At 40.4% G+C, this 23,629-nt stretch overlaps 1 long non-coding RNA gene across 1 annotated transcript; it reads left to right on the top strand.

Annotated features, from left to right (window-relative positions):
- Positions 1 to 5,172: 5,172 nt before the first annotated feature.
- On the top strand, positions 5,173 to 7,619 carry LOC310643492. Its single transcript, XR_014493090.1, has 3 exons — positions 5,173 to 5,457; positions 6,294 to 6,778; positions 7,536 to 7,619. It is a non-coding gene; the product is annotated as an uncharacterized lncRNA (long non-coding RNA).
- The last annotated feature ends 16,010 nt before the right edge of the window (positions 7,620 to 23,629 follow it).

Below are 23,629 nucleotides of genomic sequence, written 5' to 3'. Positions count from 1 at the left end.
GGTAAAGGAGAAGTCATTAGGAAGCCACGCCTGGGCTGAATTATAAAAGGGGAGGTGTGGGAGGTGCCGGTTGCCAACCATTCAGGTTGAGGATCGAGTTTCTGTGGACTGTGTTTGTTTGCCTCGGACATTGACTCAGGTATGTGAATAATAAAAGGTGTTTGGTTTTTTCCTGTGGTCCCAGCCTGCTTGTTGGAAGAGGGGTTTCTCCTTGTGAGCATAACCAGGACTCACGTAGGCTGGGACAGAACAAAAAACGTCCCAGAAGTCTTTATTTGCTGCATGAACCAATTGGGACGGTTGACAGGAGGAACAGAATTTTTTTTTACAAAACTAAGGAGAGAATTAATCAGAGATTTGGATAAGGTGAGCTTGGAGCAGAAGCTTGGAAAATCCAGCTCTTTCATCCTTTCAAGCAAACAGATTATATTTTACGGGATTTATCTAATGTTTGTGAATGCTGCCCAAGAAGAAAAGAAGAACATTGATAAGAAAACAAATGCCATTTCCCTTAAAATGGAAAGTTGGGAGAGATTGGAAGGGCAGATTTCCTCTCGCAGGGAAGCAACAAACGCGAGCCTCAGCTACACAATATCTGCTGAAAGCAAAGAGCCAACCCGGAACACACAAGGCTATTTTCTTGTCCAACTTTGAGCTCACCTTTCAACATGCCTGAAACGGGGGAAAAAAGGAAGTTGGAGCCACAAGCGAAGTAAATCCAGAAGTTTGTCTGGTGTTTCTGGGGCAACTATAATATACAAACAGCGCCGAATGTCAAACTCCAGCTATTGCAGGGAACCAAATTGCACAGGAAATAACAAAGATGTATTCAAAGCTCCCAGATTTTAGCCTGGCATGAAAGAAAAAAAAATGTTTGCAGTGTGTATTTTTGTTAGCCTTGCTCGTTTCTTCTCTTTTGCCTAAATTGGAGCTATTTGGTGACATGTTTGCATGTCCTTTGAAAAGGAAATATAGTTTGTGTCCTCATCGGGGATATATATATATATATATATATGCATACATTAATCTATATATATAGATTAATATATATATGTGTGTGTGTGTGTGTGTGTGTGTGTGTGTGTGTGTGTGTGTTTTCTGGGGTTTTCGCGGGTGCCTGTATGTGGATCCTTGGTTTTTCGGGTTTTTCCCCGCGTAGAACTAAAGGTGTAGGCGCAACATTTTGACGGAATCCCATCCGTCATCATCAGGCTGGTGGCTTTAGCTTCCTTCTTCTGGGAGAAGCATGTGGCATATATATATGCATGCTTCCAAGGTTATAGAGAGGGATGCGGTGGCTCAGCGGGTTAGGACGCTGAGCTTGTCGATCAGAAGGTCAGCAGTTTGGCGGGTCGAATCCCGAGTGCCGCGTAACAGAGTGAGCGCCTGTTACTCGTCCCAGCTTCTGCCAAATTAGCAGTTCAAAAGCACGTAAAAAATGCAAGTAGAAAAATAGGGACCACTACGGTGGGAAGGTAACAGCCTTCCGTGCGCCTTTGGTGTCTAGTCATGCCGGCCACATGACCATGGAGATGTCCTCGGACAAGCGCTGGCTCTTCAGCTTTGAAACGGAGATGAGCACTGACCCTAGAGTCAGAAACGACTAGCACGCATGTGCGGGGGAAACTTTACCTTTACCTTTTTAAGGTTATAGAGAGTTTTTGAAAACTTGGCTTGGGCATTCTCAGTACCGTTGAAGATTGCGAAACATATAGAGAAACTTTTTTTCTTTTTCTTTGAGGAAGGGGTTAAAAGGACAACTTGAACTGCCAGGGGAGTCCCATTCATTGCAAAGTTGAATTTTCCAAGCGTCAGATTCCTGTATTCTGGGTATGCTGCAATTTCCTTAAATACAGGAAACTCAAGGGCAAAATTTGTGCTGGGGTGGGACCATATTTCTGTTCCCTCCCCCCCACAAAAGGATAGGGAGGAGGGGGCTAAAAAAGGTACCAAAGTACTTTGGTGAACCTTAGTTATGCAAACAACTTAACTCTCCGTGACAGCCCCTCAAAGATTGCTATAGCAGAATGCCCATGGTCCAAACAGGCCTGAAATTACATTCTCTCTTATTATTCCTTATAACCCACGAAGACACCCTGTGCCCATCTTTCCGTTTGGCTACACCCAGATATTCATAATCTACCCAGCGATCCGAGAGGAGGAAATAATCACTGTTCTGTAAATGTTTTTTTTTATCCCATTTATATCCCGCCCTTCTCCGAAGACTCAAGGTGGCTTACAATCTAAGAAGCACAAATCAATGTGCTTAGCAATAGCCTTCATTCTATGTATATGCTTGCTTATTAGGGCTTTCACACCCACCCACCCCCAAGCGGCATTATTACAAAGTCAGCTTAATTGCCCCCAACAATCTGGGTCCTCATTTTACCTACCTTGGAAGGATGGAAGGCTGAGTCAACCTTGAGCCTGGTGGGACTCGAACCTGCATTAATTGCAGGCAGCTGGTGTTACTTAAGGAGGCATTAGCCCACTGCTCCACTGCTCTGTTGATGAAGATTCTCAGGGAAGTTGAGTCATGGAAGCTAGCCTTTTTTTTTTCTTCCCCTTTTCGGTTTGAAAAGTTTCACTGTCCGAAGGAGCTATTTAGAAAAGCAGCAAAATGTTTCAAACCGAAAAGAAAAGAAGCTGTATAGTCACCATGATTCAACTTCCAGACTGCTGGGTGAATACAAATAGTATAATCCACAAGATGGCGCTATTCAGATGCTCTGCCTACCTTTTTTTTTCAGATCTTGGTTTCTATACATTCTCCATACCAAGCTCAAGTGTCTATGGAGATTCTCAGTCATCCACGTCATGATTGCTCCAAAGGTGGTTTTTTTTTTTCTGAAAGGCGATTGGATTTTGTTTTTCCTTGAAAAGGTTTCACTTCTCATCCAAGAAGCTTCTTCAGTTCTGGCTGAAGGGTGGAGAACGGAAGGATTTATATTTTGAGGGCTCAGATAAAGAAAGAGTGCTAATAACCAGATGATTGCAAGGAATACAAATCCTTCCATTTTTCCACCCTTCAGTCCAAACTGAAGGAGCTTCTTGGATGAGAAGCATAATGTCTTCAAGGAAAAAGGAGAAAGTCCAGTTGCCTTTTGAAAAAAAAGAAAAAAAAGCAGCTTTGGGACAACCAAGCACAAATGCTTGCAAAAACACAATTGGCCAAATCTCCCTGGACAATTATTAATTAATTAATATTATATATTATAAAGCATCTAGAATTTTAAGCCATAGAAACAATAAAGTTACAATAAAACTGTAACTCCTGGGAATGACTGGGCGGGATCCACACTGACCCGATTTCTTAGACACATTTTACTATGATGGAAAAAATACAGTATTTGATAGAAATGTATAGTTTTTGACGTACTGATTGGCAACTAATGTCAAATAAAGTAAAATTACTGAGTGACAAGAAATTGGCGAGACTAAAAGCAAAGTTGTCAGTTTCACTTGCAGAAATCTTGGGGACTAATGCAGATGGACAGCTACTTCAACATTTGGCTGCACTCCCTGTAATAGCCTCATTTTAAGGATTAGAAGTCCTATTTCATCTGAATTAAAGCAAAATCAGAATCGTGCCATACGCAGCAAAAGAAATATCATCGAGCAGATTTTATTTGTTTATTTATTTACTTATTTTTTTAAAAGTAGCTTATTCCTTTATTGGGCATTCAAAAAGCACAATAAACGGCGATCTTCCAAATGTCCTTGCTTGATGCAGTTCACCTCTAAAACATTGTTCCAAATAAACACAGAACCTTTCAAATTCATATTTTTTTTTCTCCCAAGGCAAAAACTCACAGTAAATTTCAATATACAGTAAACCGATTCCCGCTCTTCTGCTTTTCCTCTTTCTGAAGGCTAACATTTTATTTTCAGGACAGGTATTCTCCAAGGAGGACAATTTTACAAACTTGATCTTGTCTCTGCCCCCCCCCCCCATGTCTTGTGAACAACTCTGCAAAGTGCACATCCTGAAGTTGTGTTAATCCCTCCAGGGGAGATCCAAGAACAAGAGCTCAAATTTCTACTAGCAGAAGAAGGAGGAAGAACAGCAGAAGAAGAATGTCACTGTTGGAAATTTTTTCCAGTCGCCCCATTCTTTTAGATGAAGATTGGAGACTGTGACAGAATAACAAAGTTGAAAGGGACCTTGGAGGTCTTCTAGTCCCAACCCTCCGCGCAGGCAGGAGACCCTATACCATTTCAGATAAATGGTTATCCAATCTCTTCTTAACCACCTCCAGTGATGGAGCACCCACAACTTCTGAAGACAAGCCATTCCACTGGTTAATTGGTTTCACTGTCAGGAAATTTCTCCATAGTTTCAGGTTGCTTCTCTCCTTGATGAGTTTCCATCCGTTGCTTCTTGTCCCGCCTTCAGGTGCTTTGGAGAATAGCTTGACTCCCTCTTCTTTGGGGCAGCCCCTGAGATATTGGAAGACTGCTGTCATGTCACCCCTCGCCCTTCTCTTCATTAGACATACCCAATTCCACCAACCGTTCCTTATATGTTTTAGCCTCCAGTCCCCTAATCATCCTTGTTGCTCTTCCAGTCCAACCCACTGCTTAAGCAGGAGATCCTTTACCATTTCAGATAAATAGTTATCCAATCTCTTCTTAAAAACCTCCAGTGATGGAGCACCCACAACTTCTGAAGACAAGCCATTCCACTGGTTAATTGTTCTCACTGTACGGAAATTCCTCCTTAGTTCTAGGTTGCTTCTCTCCTTGACTAATTTCCATCCGTTGCTTCTTGTCCTGCCTTCTGCTGCTTTGGAGAATAGCTTGGCTCCCTCCTCTTTGTGGCAGCCCCTCAGATATTGGAAGACTGCTATCCTGTTACTCCTAATCCTTTTCTTTGTTAAATTAGACATTCAGAAATTCCTGCAATCGTTCTTTTTATCCTAAGTTCAGTTTTTAAATCAGCTCACTGATTTATCATATCATTTAGCATGACCAGGGCTTTTTTTGTCATAGAATGTCGGAACGGAGTTCCGGCACCTTTTTTGGATAGAACCTTGTAGGGTAGGCAAGGCGGGTTGTATGACATGTGTGAGTTTCGGCAGCTTTTTCTTTTACAAAAAAAGCACTGAGCATGACCCCAAAAAAGAGCCTTGGTGGCGCAGTGGGCTAATGCCTCCTTAAGTAACACCAGCTGCCTGCAATTAGTGCAGGTTCGAGTCCCACCAGGCTCAAGGTTGACTCAGCCTTCCATCCTTCTGAGGTAGGTAAAATGAGGACCCAGATTGTTGGGGGCAATTAAGCTGACTTTGTAATAATGCCGCTTGGGGTGTGTGTGAAAGCCCTAATAAGCAGGCATATACATAGAATGAAGGCTACTGCTAAGCTTGTAAGCCGCCCTGAGTCTTCGGAGAAGGGCGGGATATAAATGGAATAAAAATAAAAATAAAAATAAAAATAAATGTATTGTTGGACCAAAAGGTCCAGCTGCTCTAACCTGCTAGGAGTTGGTGGCAAACAACGGTTCATTACCCTCATTTTGGAGCAGGATGGTTTTATAGCCTCAGAAATGTTCTTTTTTTCAACTTTTGCTTGCCTCCATGAGTAGGAGGAATAATTGAGGAAATACCCAAGAAGAATAAAATCATATGAAGAATTATCTCACAAGCTAATTTGCTTTGGGTTATACCACCACCTTCAGACATCTAACATTAACAAATAACAGAATAATGGAGTTGGAAGGGACCTTGTAGGTCATCTAGTCCAACCTCCTGCTCAAGCAGGAGACCCTATATCATTTCCTACAACTGACTGTCCAATCTCTTCTCAAAAGCCTCCAGTGAGGAAGCACCCATAACATCTGAAGGCAAGCTGCTCCATGGGTTGATTGTTCTCAACGTCAGAAAAAATTCTCATTTCTAAGTTGAATCTCTCCTTGACCACTTTCCATCCATTGTTCAGCACCTTCTGTTAATCTATTAGAGCCTTGGTGGAGCAGTGGGCTAATGCCTCCTTAAGTAACACCAGCTGCCTGCAATTAGTGCAGGTTCGAGTCCCACCAGGCTCAAGGTTGACTCAGCCTTCCATCCTTCCGAGGTAGGTAAAATGAGGACCCAGATTGTTGGGGGCAATAAGCTGACTTTGTAATAATGCCGCTTGGGTGGGTGGGTGTGAAAGCCCTAACAAGCAGGCATATACATAGAATGAAGGCTACTGCTAAGCTTGTAAGCCGCCCTGAGTCTTCGGAGAAGGGCGGGATATAAATGGAATTAAAATAATTAAATAAATAAATAAATAAATAAATATTAACATCACAGTATTTTTTTTTCTACCAGGTGTCACATATGTATTCTTTTCGTGTTTTACAAGCTTGCATTTGTTTTTCTTTCCCTTATTTTTCTTTTTTTCTTTTTGTTCTTATAGTTCAACGACTACACTGAATTAGTACATTGGAATTGTTTATTCTCTTTTAACAAGCTCACAGAGGATACTGTATTGCAAGATTTAAACAGGTCTCGGGTGGACATTTATAGATTTTTGTTTTTCTAAGAAAAACAACCACCAGAAAAACAATATGAATATGTACTATACGTTGTTATTTATTGGGAAATTCTAATTTCAGGGTTTTTTTAAAAAAAAAAGAGGTTGAAGAAATGATCTGGAGACGCCTTGTTGAGGGAAGAAAAGGCACCATCAGTGTTGCTAGGTAAAATCAAAATATTTGTTAATTAGAAAGCATTTATTTTGCAAGGTTGGACTTGTGATGCAAATCTTGCTCTCTTAAATACAAAATGGGAGAAGGGCATTGGTTTGTCTGACCAAGGATTACGCGAAGACAGCAGGTTCAGCTTTTCGGTTTATTGGGGTACACCAAGGCAAAAACGGACGCGGTGGCTCAGTGGGTTGGGACGCTGAGCTTGTCGATCAGAAGGTCGGCAGTTTGGCGGGTCGAATCCCGAGTGCCGCGTAACAGAGTGAGCGCCTGTTACTCGTCCCAGCTTCTGCCAACCTAGCAGTTCGAAAGCACGTAAAAATGCAAGTAGAAAAATAGGGACCACTACGGTGGGAAGGTAACAGCGTTCCGTGCGCCTTTGGCGTCTAGTCATGCCGGCCACATGACCACGGAGACGTCCTCGGACAAACGCTGGCTCTTCGGCTATGAAACGGAGATGAGCACCGGCCCCTAGAGTCGGAAACGACTAGCACGCATGTGCGGGGGAACCTTTACCTTTACCTAAGGCAAAAACAGTGGGGTTACAACTCCCTTATATAGTCCGCAGAATGTTGGTTCCGCCAATCACTGGACCCGCAGCTTCCCGCTTGACGGCAGGGCCAATCGTCTGCGTTGGTTCTTGACAGCGAGGGACCGCGTGTGGAGCTGTCAAAAGCTGCGCCTGCGTGTTGGCTGCCGGCAATTTGACAGCTGTCAAATTGCCGCGTGCTGAACTGTCAAATGGGAGTTTACCTCACGAACCTTATTCCAACTTGCTGTAACACAACTATTTCATAGGTTAATAACAAGTGAACACTTATAACAATAACTGATAAATACATATCAGGCATAAACTGGGTGCAACGGCAGATGTGTCCTTCCATATCCATCCTACTGCCTAATGTTCAGACATCTCATCTTCTTCATGAAGAAATTTTTTTTGGGGGGGGAAAAACATTGAAAACTCTTATTAAAAAAAACGTAATCATAATTTCAACCACTTCAAACTGTCATATTCAAGAAGGATTTGAACACTAAACGCAACGGGATCGCCACGTTCTTTCCCAACAAAAAACCACCATCATCACCCATTCACCCATCAGTTGAGACAATGTCTTCCTTTGTTTATTATGCCAATTAGGCCAGTCTGTGTGTTGCTTGTGTTTTTCCTTTGTACCGTTGAGAACAACCACACAGCTTGCCCTGTATTGCAGTGCTTTGAGCATTGAATAGGGAACCTATCACATCACTTCTTTGCTCCCTTTCTGTTACAATACCCACATAGAAGCATGGGTGGAGCAGTGGGCTAATGCCTCCTTAAGTAACACCAGCTGCCTGCAATTAGTTCAGGTTCAAGTCCCACCAGGCTCAAGGTTGACTCAGCCTTCCATCCTTCCAAGGTCGGTAAAATGAGGACCCAGATTGTTGGGGGCAGCAGGCTGACTCTGTAAACTGCTTATGAGAGGGCTGTAAAGCACTGTGAAGCGGTGTATAAATCTAAGTGCTATTGCTATCTATCATCTATGTATATCATTCATCTATCATCTATATCTGTCTGTCTGTCTGTCTGTCTATCTATCTATCTATCTATCTATCTATCTATCTATCTATCTATCATCTATCATCATATGGCTATTATCTATCCATATGTATCTATCTATCTATCTATCTATCTATCTATCTATCTATCTATCTATCTATCTATCTATCTATCTTGGTGGAGCAGTGGACTAATGCCTCCTTAAGTAACACCAGCTGCCTGCAATTAGTGCAGGTTCGCATCCCATCAGGCTCAAGGTTGACTCAGCCTTCCATCCTTCCAAGTTCGGTAAAATGAGGACCCAGATTGTTGGGGGCAGCAGGCTGACTCTGTAAACTGCTTATGAGAGGGCTGTAAAGCACTGTGAAGCGGTGTATAAATCTAAGTGATATTGCTATCTATCATCTATGTATATCATTCATCTATCATCTGTCTGTCTGTCTATCTATCTATCTATCTATCTATCTATCTATCTATCTATCTATCATCTAACATCATATGGCTATTATCTATCCATATCTATCTATCTATCTATCTATCTATCTATCTATCTATCTATCTTGGTGGAGCAGTGGACTAATGCCTCCTTAAGTAACACCAGCTGCCTGCAATTAGTGCAGGTTCGAGTCCCACCAACTTCAAGGTTGACTCAGCCTTCCATCCTTCCGAGGTAGGTAAAATGAGGACCCAGATGAGGACCCAGATTGTTGGGGGCAATAATGCCGCTTGGGGGGGCCGGTGAAAGCCCTAATAATCAGGCATATACATAGAATGAAGGCTATTGCTAAGCACATTGATTTGTGCTTCTTAGATTGTAAGCCGCCCTGAGTCTTCGGAGAAGGGCGGGATATAAATGCGATTAAAATAAAGAATAAAATAAAAAAATAGTCTACATACAAGTGAGGGAGAATAGTTCTAGAAACCTGGGAACTAAAAAGGCAAAAAAAACCAGTCAGAGTCAGTCAGGAGACTTCAGGCAATTACGGAAAGGTCTGATCTATTTGAAAGAGGTTATACCCTGACTTTGCTTTGCTACTGTCTGAAGCATAAAGGGAAGAACAGAAAGAAAAGCTGCATGGCCTTTTTTTTTTAACCACTGCATTCAGCCAACCTTGGTAAAAGCACGGCTGATCCTTTCTTTACTTAGGGATCGTTTTCACAGTAAGACCATTCAGAGAACGATAGAATCCAAGGCTGTTTTGCTTTGTTTTGTTCGTGAGCAACCGGTCTAAGAGCGATGGTCAGAATCACTCTTTTCTGAAAGTTTAGCCAGTAAAACTGCCAACAGCAGTGCACCGTCTCAGATACGATGTCTCTTTAAGAATCCTCTCATGGAACAATGTGCCACCTTGGTTTTGGCCCGCCGCCATTTTGTTTGCTTCATTCTTCTGAGGAAAGATACATTATTTTGATCCTACTTTATGTATGTCCCCACGTCTATTCAGAGACTTGTTTCTCTTTTCTTCTTTGTAGGCTGCTTCTAATCTGCAACATTTGCGGGGCTGTTGTTTTTGCTGCCATTTTGAATGTTGATTTAAATATCTAGTCTCCCCAGAAGAAAAAAAAGCACCTTATTTTGTCAAGCAATACAACTGTTTATCTTCTTCTTCTTCTTCTTCTTCTTCTTCTTCTTCTTCTTCTTCTTCTTCTTCTTCTTCTTCTTCTTCTTCTTCTTCTTCTTCTTCTTCGTCTTCTTCTTCTTCTTCTTCCTCCTCCTCCTCCTCCTCCTCCTCCTCCTCTTCTTCTTCTTCTTCTTCTTCTTCTTCTTCTTCTTCTTCTTCTTCTTCTTCTTCTTCTTCTTCTTCTTCCTCCTCCTCCTCCTCCTCCTCCTCCTCCTCCTCCTCCTCCTCTTCTTCTTCTTCTTCTTCTTCTTCTTCTTCTTCTTCTACTACTACTACTACTACTACTACTACTACTACTACCACTACTCATGCATTTCTTTATTTGTATTCAATGTCTTTGCAAACCTTCATAAGCCTTTCTGAAAGCTCATTTTTAATCAATGACTTGTCCATTGGGGTTATAGACCAACCCAAGCACTGGTTTGCCATCACATAGGTAATGACATTTCCTACATTAAGAAAAAATGAATTTTCCTCTACTCCCATTTGGGATGATGAGGTGGGGGACAATGAAAATGAGAAACAAAACCTGATTCCCCCCCCCTCTTTTCAGAGAAGTGTGAGATCCTTCTGACACTACTTGGTATTGGATGTTGAATACAATCTTGTTGAGTTAGAGAGCACATTTGACTCCTTGTTTTGTGTGTGTGTGTGTGTGTGTGTGTGTGTGTGTGTGTGTGTGTGTTAGGCTTGGCTTCCAATCAGGGTTGGCATCCCTGCTGTTGCTAGTGTGTGAAGAGAGAATGTGGTTATCTATACTCTGAGCCAACCAATTTGAGGAGATGAGAGAATTACCAGAAGCCATGAAGGCTTCTAATGATAGCAATAGCACTTAGACTTATACACCACTTCACAGTCTTTACAGTTCACTCGAAGCGGTTTACAGAGTCCCCCAACGATCTGGGCCCTCATTTTACTGACCTCAGAAGGACGGAAGGCCAAGTCAACCTTGAGACGGTGAGACTCGAACTGCCAAACTGCTGGCAGCCAGGGATCAGCAGAAGTAGCCTGCAGTACTGCGTTCTAACCACTGTGCCACCACAGCTCAGGTAGAATGAGTTGTGGCAAGCATGGTCCTCTCAACTATCATCAAGGGAAGAAGACAATGATAGATGCCTTAATTACACAGCCCTGCAAGTGTCTTATCACATCTTTCCGTCGTGGTCTGAAGACCCATTTGTTTGAATTGGCCGGTCTGGCCTGACGGGGGAGCTGGGTTTTAAATTGTCATTTTAGATTGCATTATTGTTTTTTAATTGGTCACTGATTTAATCTTTGTTTTAACTTTTGTATAGTATTGTATTTTTATTTATATGCCCTGTGAACCGCCCTGAGTCCCCAGGGAGAAGGGCGGTATATAAATTAAATAAAACAAAACAAAACAAACATCTACAGAACAAATATCTTTACTCGTCTGCTGATGACTATAAGCTGTCCAACTAAGGCAAACAACTCCTTTTGTTCTCTGCTTATTGCATATATTTTAGGATTTTAATTAATAAAAGCTGCATTTGATTCTGTCATCCAACCTGGCTCCTCTTTCCAGTAGGTGACCTACTTTACCTAAAAAAAATGTCTATTTTGGCCACCCCATATATTGAATCAGTAGCACCAAGAGGTTAGCTACTGTGCTTTCCTGCCCTTGACCCATATCACATGCATGTTCCATGTTATCAATTCCATGGGCAGTAGAAAATCCAGCACAGCTTTATACAGATACCTTGTATTTCATAGCTATACAGAATTCTGGGAAAATCTTTCAATACGGTTCATTCTGAAATGTTGTCCAACACGCAATTCCTTACTGTTCTTTTGACTGAAGCATTTTCATTTCTATAAGCTTGATATACAGTAGATAGCTCTTCCATTTGCCCACATTTACATTGATAACTTCCAGCATGGCCATTTTGATAATGAAACAACAATTATATTGCTGGATCATCCCTACTTTGTTGGATGTGTTGGAATGGAAATGCCCAAACATTTGCCCATTGTAGATACACCCACTCACGAAATGGGTCCCATCTGCAGGAATGAAAAAAGGCCTTTTTAATAACATTAATTGCAGTAAACGTGGAAGGCTTTTTTTTAGTGTCCAATGATTATACAGTTTACACAGTAACATGGCCGCATTAGAAAGACAAAGGCACTAGGGGCTTTGTTAGCCAAAATGTGAATTAAGCTCCAGCTTTAGCAAAATGATAATTTTGTAAATGGGAAGCTAGGCACACGACCAAGGTTAGGAAATCAGAAACAGAGGGTCTGATGCTCTTTTGATCTCCTTGTAGAGCATCAGCTGACACCACAGTATCCAAAAAAATGGCACACAGGGAGACTGTGGAGTTGTGTTTTTTTTGGCAAACCATTTTATAGAAAGTATAGATAGATGGTCTCTCACTCATCCAACTTTGTTTTAATGCAGCCTACATGGGGACCCAGATTGTTGGGGGCAATAAGCTGACTTTGTTGGGGTGTGTGTGTGTGAAAGCCCTAATAAGCAGGCATATACATAGAATGAAGGCTATTGCTAAGCACATTGATTTGTGCTTCTTAGATTGTAAGCCGCCCTGAGTCTTCGGAGAAGGGCGGGATATAAATGGGATTAAAAAAATAGTACTGCTTGGGTTCTTAAGTATTTTATTTTGTTATCACTGAACGTGCTGTAATTTGTCTCAGGTTATAGGGACCCTATTTGCAGAATACAAATGCTTCAACTGCTGAGAATGAAAGAACTATTTCAGCCGCGATCCCGAACATCCCCACCACACAGCAACAAAAACCATAACCTTCCATGAGAAATCGGACCACGTCAGACAATCAAACAACCCAAAACCAGACCTTGACTCAGAAGCAATGAATGAACAACACCATTTGCACCACACAGACAATACTTAAACACCAAAGACTATGGCCCAGCAACAACAACCAGCCAATCAAACAGCCCGTGAGTCAGCAACATCCAGACGAACAATATCCGCACCAATTTGCATCACACAAAAAGGTATTTAAAGGCCAGTGCTCTGACAGACAGGTACAATTCAAAGCACACTGAAGGTGTCCCCTCGAATGGAGGTGAAACGATTGCAACCAAATTGCCAAGCTTGTATATCAAACCAGCAGCCCAACAAATTCTTCAGCTAGAAGCTGAAGATTGTCACATGTGACATTTTATTGCAGGAACTGCCGATCACCCAGAAATCTGTGTTTAAAATGGGATAAATGTACGAAATGGACTTGCCATGCATATTTTTATTCCTAATGTTAGATTTGGCGAAAGAGCAGTGTGGTGGCCTAGAGGTGGAGCTCTCACTGCTACCTATGATTGCACTCACTAGACGCTCTGAGTTTGATCCTAGGTAGCAGCAGATATTTTTCTCTCTTGGTGCAAAGAGAAAATATCTGCTATGAGCTCTGCATAGGCATCAGGAAGGGCATCCGGTCAGCAAACTCTCAGTTACGTTCAGTTGCCCTGACTCCACCCTGATGCAAGGGATTACAGGGTCATTAAAAATATATTAGATTCAGTGAAAAAACTGGATATCATAATTATAATCATCATCAATTTTCAGCAAAGCCAACATAACTGAGATAATGACATTATACAGTCTACAAAATGGAGCTGACACAGAGAGAGATTACCAAATGAAAGCAACAATAAATGAAATGTCCAGAAAATGTTTAAAGGTGTGAATGAAGGAACTACAAATAAGTTAAGCAATAAGTAATTGAAATTGCAAGGATGAGAAATAAGAAAGAGAAATAAAATAGAAATATTCCCATTCTCTTATTGACTCTACTTTATTTTTTTAACTTTCTGCTCCAATGAAAAAGAGTTAAACTTTCTGTCAGATCCAAACTTTTCAAAAAGGATTCCATCATTTCTTATATTTGTTTATAATATAATGTAGCATTAATTGTATAAAGTAAATATAATCTACTATTTACATGCAGGAGTCTACTGCTGGAGTTTGATTTTGCAAGGACAGAACTATTTGAGGATCAAGGAATAGATAGATAGATAGATAGATAGATAGATAGATAGATAGATAGATAGATAGATAGACAGACAGACAGACAGACAGACAGACAGATACCTGTAGATATAGATAGATAGATACCTGTAAAAAGATAGATAGATAGATAGATAGATAGATAGATAGATAGATAGATAGATGATAGATAGATAGATAGATAGATAGATAGATAGATAGATAGATAGATAGATGATAGATAGATAGATAGATAGATAGATAGATAGATAGATAGATAGATAGATAGATAGATGATAGGAGTTTTCAAATTTTATTTAATATGAATATTCTGGCTAGTAGACTCAACAGCCACTTCTGTAAAGGTAATATTGTTCAGACACATGTTTCCTCCAGACTGGCTTGTTTTGCAAGATGTTTAAAAAAATAATAGATTTTTTTAAAAAAATGAATATATAAATACATTACGCAGTTATTCCTCTTTTCCTTGTTAGCTGCTCAACAAGTAGAAAACAATGGTATCCCAGGATACTGTCTGAAGGAGATGTTTGGTTTTGTTAATATATCTGAACCTTAGTGGGCTAGGTATTAGCATAATATTATCCATCTGCCAAAGGAAGGTTTTTACACATATAAATTGATTTTCTTGACTTAGAATCATGCAGCATAGGAACAAAAGAGAAGAATGCTATTTACTGGTCATAACGCTACATGCTATTAAATGAATAACTAGCCCTGGCAGACAAATGCATCAGGGGGGGAAAAAAACAACAGTTGACCTAGATCACTTTCAATTGGCAAGGTAACATTTTGATAATGGATATAAGGGCATGTTATTTAAATCAAATATACAGTAAATTACAACACTTATGGGCAGGAAGGTGAGGGGGGAGAGAGAAGGAAGGGCAAATATTGAAGAAGAGCAAAAACAAATCAATGAGAAAGTGACAGGAATTGAGTACATTGAGAAAAAAGAACAAGAGATCTTGATGAAAAATACAGAATAGAATAGAATAGAATAGAATAGAATAGAATAGAATAGAATAGAATAGAATAGAATAGAATAGAATAGAATAGAATAGAATAGAATAGAATAGAATAGAATAGAATAGAATAGAATAAAATAAAGAAAATATGTACTGGAATATAGAATAGAATAGAATAGAATAGAATAGAATAGAATAGAATAGAATAGAGTAGAGTAGAGTAGAGTAGAGTAGAGTAGAGTAGAGTAGAGTAGAGTAGAGTAGAGTAGAATAGAATAGAATAGAGTAGAGTGGAATAGAATAGAATAGAATAGAATAGAATAGAATAGAATAGAATAGAGTAGAGTAGAGTAGAGTAGAGTAGAGTAGAGTAGAGTAGAGTAGAATAGAATAGAATAGAATAGAATAGAATAGAATAGAATAAAGAAAATATTTACTGTAATATAGAATAGAATAGAGTAGAGTAGAGTAGAGTAGAGTAGAATAGAATAGAGTAGAATAGAGTAGAGTAGAGCAGAGCAGAGCAGAGCAGAGCAGAGCAGAACAGAACAGAACAGAACAGAACAGAACAGAATAGAATAGAATAGAATAAAGAAAATATGTACTGTAATATAGAATAGAATAGAATAGAGTAGAGTAGAGTAGAGTAGAGTAGAGTAGAGTAGAGTAGAGTAGAATAGAATAGAATAGAGTAGAGTAGAGTAGAGTAGAGCAGAGCAGAGCAGAGCAGAGCAGAGCAGAGTAGAGTAGAATAGAATAGAATAGAATAGAATAGAATAGAATAAAGAAATATGTACTGTAATGTAGAATAGAATAGAGTAGAGTAGAGTAGAGTAGAGTAGAGTAGAGTAGAGTAGAGTAGAGTAGAACAGAACAGAACAGAACAGAACAGAATAAAATAGAATAGAATAGAATAGAATAGAATAGAATAAAGAAAATATGTACTGTAATATAGAATAGAATAGAATAGAATAGAATAGAATAGAATAGAATAGAATAGAATAGAGTAGAGTAGAGTAGAGTTAGAGTAGAGTAGAGTAGAATAGAATAGAATAGAATAGAATAGAATAGAATAGAATAGAGTAGAGTAGAGTAGAGTAGAGTAGAGTAGAGTAGAGTAGAGTAGAGTAGAATAGAATAGAGTAGAGTAGAATAGAGTAGAGTAGAGCAGAGCAGAGCAGAGCAGAGCAGAGCAGAGTAGAGTAGAGTAGAATAGAGTAGAATAGAGTAGAGTAAAGTAGAGTAGAATAGAATAGAATAGAATAGAATAGAATAGAATAGAATAGAATAGAATAGAATAGAATAGAATAGAATAGAATAGAATAGAATAATGGAATGGAATGGAATGGAATGGAATGGAATAGAATAGAATAGAATAGAATAGAATAGAATAGAATAGAATAGAATAGAATAGAATAGAATAGAATAGAATAGAATAGAATAGAATGGAATGGAATGGAATGGAATGGAATGGAATGGAATGGAATGGAATGGAATGGAAGGGAATGGAATGGAAGGGAAGGGAATGGAATGGAATGGAATGGAATGGAGTGGAGTGGAGTGGAGTGGAGTGGAGTGGAGTGGAGTGGAGTGGAGTGGAGTGGAGTGGAGTGGAATGTGGTGGGGTGGGGTGGAGTGGAGTGGAGTGGAGTGGAATGGGGTGGGATGGGATGGGTGTGGGATGGGGTGGGGTGGGGTGGAGTGGAGTGGAATGGAATGGAATGGAATGGAATATTCTTTATTGACCAAGAGTGAATGAACACACAAGGAATTTGTCTCTGGTGCATAAGATCTCAGTTTACATACAAGCAACAATGTGATAAATCATAAATCATAAGATACACAACCAACAAGTGATAGTCATAAGATACCAATAGAAGTAGGTAATAGGAAAGGTGAGAAGGACAATAGTAATACACTCCTCCTACATAATTAAATATCCTTAGGCATACTGTAAGACAGTGCTGAAGACTAGACAGAAGCAGAAATATTAATAAAGGCTGCAATCATTGGCAGTTTAGCTGGGAATAAATGTCAGTGAACTGAATGAGACTTACCTCTAACCAGATGCAAAAGATTTTATGACAACACCAGAATGATTGGTGAATTCATAATTTCTAGGTCTCAAAACTAAGTGACTCTTACAATAATACAAGTTGAGCATTGTGCTAATCCTGACCTCATCTAACAGGCCATTTATCAGCCTCCTACTGCAATGGAAACAAGCAAACAGACAAATCCCCTTTTCTTCCTCTCCTTCTTCATGTTTGTCTTCCTGTCTCTTACTCTTTCTCCATGGAGTCCCACCTGGAATACTGCAATGCCACACCAAGTTGGTGTGGAATTTTCCAGTGCATGGATGATTTTCAAAAGAAGTTTGAAAAATATTTCTAGACCGGTAGAAATATTTTGTGGCAGACATTGCAAGAATAAAGACACAGATTTTGCTTATGTGTTTGTTCATCATGTAGGGATGTGGTGGCTCAGTGGGTTAGGACGCTGAGCTTGTCGATCAGAAGGTCCGGCAGTTTGGCGGGTCGAATCCCGAGTGCCGCGTAGCAGAGTGAGTGCCTGTTACTCATCCCAGCTTCTGTCAACCTAGCAGTTTGAAAGCACATAAAAATGCAAGTAGAAAAATAGGGACCACTACAGTGGGAAGGTAACAGTGTTCTGTGCACCGTTGGCATCTAGTCATGCCAGCCACATGACCATGGAGACGTCCTCGGACAAGCGCTGGCTCTTCAGCTTTGAAACAGAGATGAGCACTGGCCCCTAGAGTCGGAATCGACTAGCACGCATGTGCGGGGGAACCTTTACCTTTACCTTACCTTGTTCATCACAATGCTCTTAAAAAGCACTAGTTGGCCACTCCTTGCCAAGGGGTCACAGCAGCAGGAGAATTATATTCCTAATTTGTACCAATTAATCAATCCTCAAGAAACCTGCACTGTATTGTTATTGTCATCGCTGTTTTAAGAAGTGATATTGAACGCAATGGATTTGCATATCAATTTGCCAAATGTATGTCCGTGTCATGCATGAAACTTTGGCAGCTAACGCCTCTGCATTTCAACTTGCCTTTAGTTAAGGAGAGAGGAGTTACTCTCAATTGGGTACATGAAGAAACAAACTTCTTCAATTCAGCTACAGACCATGGAAGCCTGAAGGCTGATCAAGGACACCAGAACAGGTGTGGATTTGAAGCAGACGGTTCCCATAATAAAGCAGACTTATTGATATGGATTTTGAAAGACATTTGGGGTTTGGCTGGGAAAACTATTGTTTAAGTCAAGGAATTGGTGTGGGAACCTCGGAGTTAGTTTTCCTTCAACATAACCATGCAGTGTATTAAATAAACTGTACGATTTTCGGAAACAAAATCAGTCTGGAGCTTTATTGGATTTTCGAGTTGGACGTTGACAGTGTGTGCTTAAAGGGGTTACAGCTGCCTTTTTTGTGCTACAGTCTGAAAACTCAGAGTTTAAAGGCATGATACTTTAACAAGCCAGATTTGATTTTGTGAGTAAAAATATAGGACACATATAGACAGATGCATTATCAAATGCATTATTAGCCTCCCTGTGTTCAAAAGCAAGAACAATGTAACTTTACATTCCATTTTATCCTAGTACAGGTAGTCCTCAACTTATGGCTACAGTTGAGTCCAAAATTTCTGTTGCTAAGCAAGACATTTGTTGAGTGAGTTTTGCCCCATTTTTATGACCTCTTTTTCCATGTTTGTTAAATGAATCACTGCATTTGTTAAGTTAGGGACATTGGCTTTCCCACTGACTTTGCTTGACAGAAGGTCACAAAAGGGGATCACGTGACCCTGGGACCCTGCAACCATCGTAAATATGAGTCAGTTGCCCAGCATCTGACTTTTGATCACCTGACCATGGGGATGCGGTAAAGGTCGTAAATATGAAAAACAGTCCTAAGTCGCTTTTTCCAGTGTTGTTGTAACTTCAAAAAGTCACTAACTGTATATGTACATCAGCTGAAGTGGGAAAAATGTTTTTGCTTCCTTGAAATATCCATATTCAACTCTAATGGGAGACTTGTCTTTCCATTCAGCTAAAGAAGCCATTTTTTCAAATATCCTTACATTCAACACAGAAGCCCTCTGGATTCCGGAAGCCCCCCATTCCAAATAATTAGCTGGTTAGTGAAGTAGGTAAAACAAACTTAAGTAACACCAGCTGCCTGCAATTAGTGCAGGTTCGAGTCCCACCAGGCTCAAGGTTGACTCAGCCTTCCATCCTTTCCAGGTAGGTAAGTAAAATGAGGACCCACATTGTTGGGAGCAATAAGCTGACTTTGTAATAATGCCGCCTGGAGGGGGCACGAAAGCCCTAATAAGCAGGCATATACATAGAATGAAGGCTATTGCTAAGCACATTGATTTGTCCTTCTTAGATTGTAAGCCGCCCTGAGTCTTCGGAGAAGGGCGGGATATAAATGGGATTAAAATAAAAAAAATAAAATAAAATAAAATAAAACTTGTTTATCTTTGTCTTCCTGATTGTGAGTTGAGGGTCACTAATCTGTGCCACACCTACATACTGTAGGACTATCAGCCAACCTCTCTGCCACAAAAACAATGAATACTATTTATTTAACCTAAAGTATATCATGCCCCATTAATGTAAGTTTTGATTCTCAGTGCAGTGTGCAAAGTAATTAGCATGGCTATTATTAGTAGTAACAGTGTCGATGTTTTTTATTAACAATAACATCATGATGAGAATTAAAAAAATAGAGTCAGACTTTTTAGGCAAAATGCAATGTTACTTAATTAAAAGGGTTAAAGACTCCATGAAGGTTAGCTTCTAGGCAGCTCCTGGAAGATTTTCAAATACTGATTTCAGGAATTTACATGGGCAAATCGATATAGTTTTCTTGGCAACAATAGGGTGGAGAAACAAAACAACCACTTCATAAATACAGGGCACAGCATAGGAGAACAAACCCATCAGGACAAGATTCAGTAGTCCATCTGCATCTAAAAGACCAAGGCCACTCTTTCGAAGACAGCAAAGTCCACAGCAAAGTCACAACTTCTGAAGGCAAGCTGTTCCATTGATTGATTGCTACCGTGAATTATTATTTTAAATCAATAAAGTGTTTGTTAAGTATTTTAGAATACCTTGCTACGCCCCAAACACGGGGCAAATCTCCCTTTAATTCTTTGTTAGCAATCCAAAAAAAATTACACAAATATGAGCTGTCACTGCTGTGACTACTGCCTGTGGATGGCCTTGGGTTAGGCCAAAACAGGAAATAAGATTTGTCCCATGTTTGGGGCCTAGCAAGGTATTCCAAATACTTAACAAAAAACTTAACAATCCCGTGTAGGATTGAGGGTGTCTTGGTGACGTTCAAGCACGAAACCAAAGACACCAGCCTGAAGATGACGAGTGGGACCTAATCGAAACGTCACCAAGACACCCTCAATCCTACACAGGAAAAGATCCGAATATGCCAAGATATATATAAGTTACAGTAAGGTAAAGCCAAGTTACAGTAAAGGTAAAAGGTTTCCCCGCACACGCGTGCTAGTCGTTTCCGACTCTAGGGGCCGGTGCTCATCTCCGTTTCAAAGCTGAAGAGCCAGCGCTTGTCCAAGGACGTCTCCGTGGTCATGTGGCCAGCATGACTAGACGCCGAAGGCGCACAGAACGCTGTTACCTTCCCACCGTAGTGGTCCCTATTTTTCTACTTGCATTTTTACGTGCTTTTGAACTGCTAGGTTGGCAGAAGCTGGGACGAGTAACAGGCGCTCACTTTTCTACACGGCACTTGGGATTTGACCCGCCAAACTGCCGACCTTCTGATCATCAAGCTCAGCGTCCTAACCCACTGAGACACCACGTTCCTTCGTATATACTATGTTGGTGGAGATTCTAGGTCAGGCATGTCAAACTCGCGATGCCACATGATGTCACACAACATATCGTGACTTTTCCCCCATTGCCGGAAATGCTATGCGGGCCGGCAGTTTGACCTGCCTGTTCTAGACCATCCAGCTCATGGTTGTCCCAGAGGTGCTTTTTCAGGAGGCAACTGGACTTTCTTGTTCTTCTTTGAAGTGTTTTGCTTCTCATCTAAGAAGCTTCTTCAGCTCAGACTGGATGGTGGAGAATAGAAGGATTTTTATTCCTTGTAGATAGCTGGTCATTTGCCTCCTTTTAGAGAGTCCTTGAGGCCACTTGGAGGTTTACCTGTGTCCTCAGGGTCACCTGAGTGGTGCAAATGGGCGTGGAGCCTTCTTGGGGCTGCTGAAAGGCCTGTGTTGTAGACTGGAGATAGAGGATGTTGTATCCTTCTCCCTGTGTTGAAAGAGGGCTGCTCAATTTTGGCATGGCCTCTTTGAGGACACAGATAAACCTCCAGGTGGCCTCAACTCTCTGAACCACCTCTGTAAAAGAATGCAAATTACCAGCTGTCTGCAAGGAGTATAAATCCTTCCATTCCCCACCATCCAAGCTTCTTGGATGAGAAGTGAAACATCTTCAAAGAAAGACAAGAAAGTCCAGTTGCCTCTTTAAGGCAGCATCTCTGAGACTTCGAGAGCACTAGCAAAAAATATTTCATTTTTCCCATTGCTATTGCAGAGCTATTTTCAGGATCTCTTTCTCTCTCTCTCTTGCTCGCTCGCTCTCTCCCTCCGTCCATCCGTCCCTCCCTCTCTCTCCCCCAATAGGCAATGCTATTCACTGGTTCTAACGTCTAACAGCTTTTATTCTAGTGAAACGTGCAAGTCCTAATCAACAAGGTTTGCCAGCCTCAAGAAATATGTCACACAATTTGCTGTCAAACTAATTAATTAGATAACATTATTGGCTGTCCCCAGCGATCTGTTGAGCGCTCGGTGTCTGTTCCTAGATTCAATTTTATTATACTTTTTAAAAAAAAAATTCTATACTTTCATTAAAAAAATAAAAACCCTATTTTACATGTCAAATAGAAAGGCGAGATAGTTGATAATCCCCTCGATTGTAAAAAAAAAAAAAGCATCTAAACGTCTAAGATGACTTTATAAGTTGAGGCAAAGCTTTGACATCCTATTAAGGTCATTTTCCTTTGAAATGTTCAAGGGCCGTTCTTCAAAAGTAATTATAGTCCGGTAATTATCTTGCCATTTCCAATCAAATATATGGACATGTTTTGCGGTACATTTCATATCCTTTTAGACTTAGTTAAGGAAAAAAAGAAAACCCTTGTAAAATAACTTGGATTTCATTAATTATTATTCCACTCTATATGCATGATTGTAAAGTTGATCATAAGACTTAAGTGCAGAATGACATTATCTTAATTCACCTGAGATTAAGAGAAAAGGAAAAAAAAGCTGAAGCAAATTGAAGAGGAGTCTGAAATTGGTTGCCAGAAAAGAAGGCGTATTTATAATCTGTTAGGGTCTTAATTCTTATATGACTGGGGAAGATATATACTGTATGTGAGATCTAACACAAAACAGATTTTGGTTGCCGAAAAGATGACCTCAGAGACGCTTAATTTTCCAGACAAGGTTATTTCAGAGGAAGGAGGTGAAATGAACTTCTCTATATGTGTACATGTGTAAAACTAAATATTTTATCAGAATAACAGATAAACCTTCAAAACCTCCAGTGATGGAGCAGCCACAACTTTTGAAGGCAAGCTGTTCCACTGATTAATTGTTGTCACTGTCAAGAAATTTCTCCTTATTTCTAGATTGGTTCTCTCCTTGATTAGTTTCCACCCATTGCTTCTTGCTCTACCGTCAGGTGCTTTGAAGAGTAGCTTGTCCCTCTCTTTTTTTGTGCCCCTCAAATATTGGAACCCCGCTCTAGTCCTTCTCTTCATTAAATGAGACATACCCAATTCCTGCAACCATTTTTCATATGTTTTATCCTCCAATCCCCTGATCATCTTCGTTGCTCTTCTCTGCACTCTTTCCAGAGTCTCAACATCTTTCATATATGCAGGCTGACTTGTGCAGAATCAACGACAAGTAAGCCAATTCATCTCAGATGGGGTCTTCAGAAGCAGTCACAATAGCTACTCTTCTCCATGAGTTCTACGATGGAATAGCTTATGGTACCAAATCACCTTTTAAGGTTCTTAAAGAATACTGAGTACATCTCTTGTGAACTTAAGATCAGATAAATTTGAGGAAAGGGCTTCTTTCATGGATACCTTTGACAATGTTTAGAAATCTCATTACATTGGAAATATAAGATTCTAGATGGAATATTTATACCATTTATGGGGTGGTCTTACTCGGGCCCATTTTTTGATAGATTTTTTTAATGTGTAGTTTTAAAGGGACGCGGTGGCTCAGTGGTTAGGACGCTGAGCTTGTCGATCAGAAGGTCGGCAGTTTGGCGGGTCAAATCCCAAGTGCTGCGTAACAGAGTGAGCGCCTGTTACTCGTCCCAGCTTCTGCCAACCTAGCAGTTCAAAAGCACGTAAAAATGCAAGTAGAAAATAGGGACCACTACAAGTGGGAAGGTAACCGCGTTCCGTGCGCCTTTGGCGTCTAGTCATGCCGGCCACATGACCACGGAGACGTCCTCGGACAAGCGCTGGCTCTTCAGCTTTGAAACGGAGATGAGCACCGCCCCTAGAGTCAGAAACGACTAGCACGCATGTGCGGGGGAACCTTTACCTTTTAGTTTTAATTACAACTTTAAGTAGAATGTATGGTTTAAAGATGTACATTTAATTTAGTACTGGGGTATATTGCATGAAAAATTGGAATGCTTCATAATAGAAAGAATTATGGATTTATTCAGTATACAGTGGATAGAGAGATA

Source organism: Vipera ursinii (genome assembly GCF_947247035.1).
Source record: "Vipera ursinii genome assembly, chromosome: 7".
NCBI lineage: Eukaryota > Metazoa > Chordata > Lepidosauria > Squamata > Viperidae > Vipera > Vipera ursinii.
The sequence above is the reverse complement of the archived record's forward strand: the minus strand, read 5'-3'. Positions and strand labels throughout refer to the sequence as shown.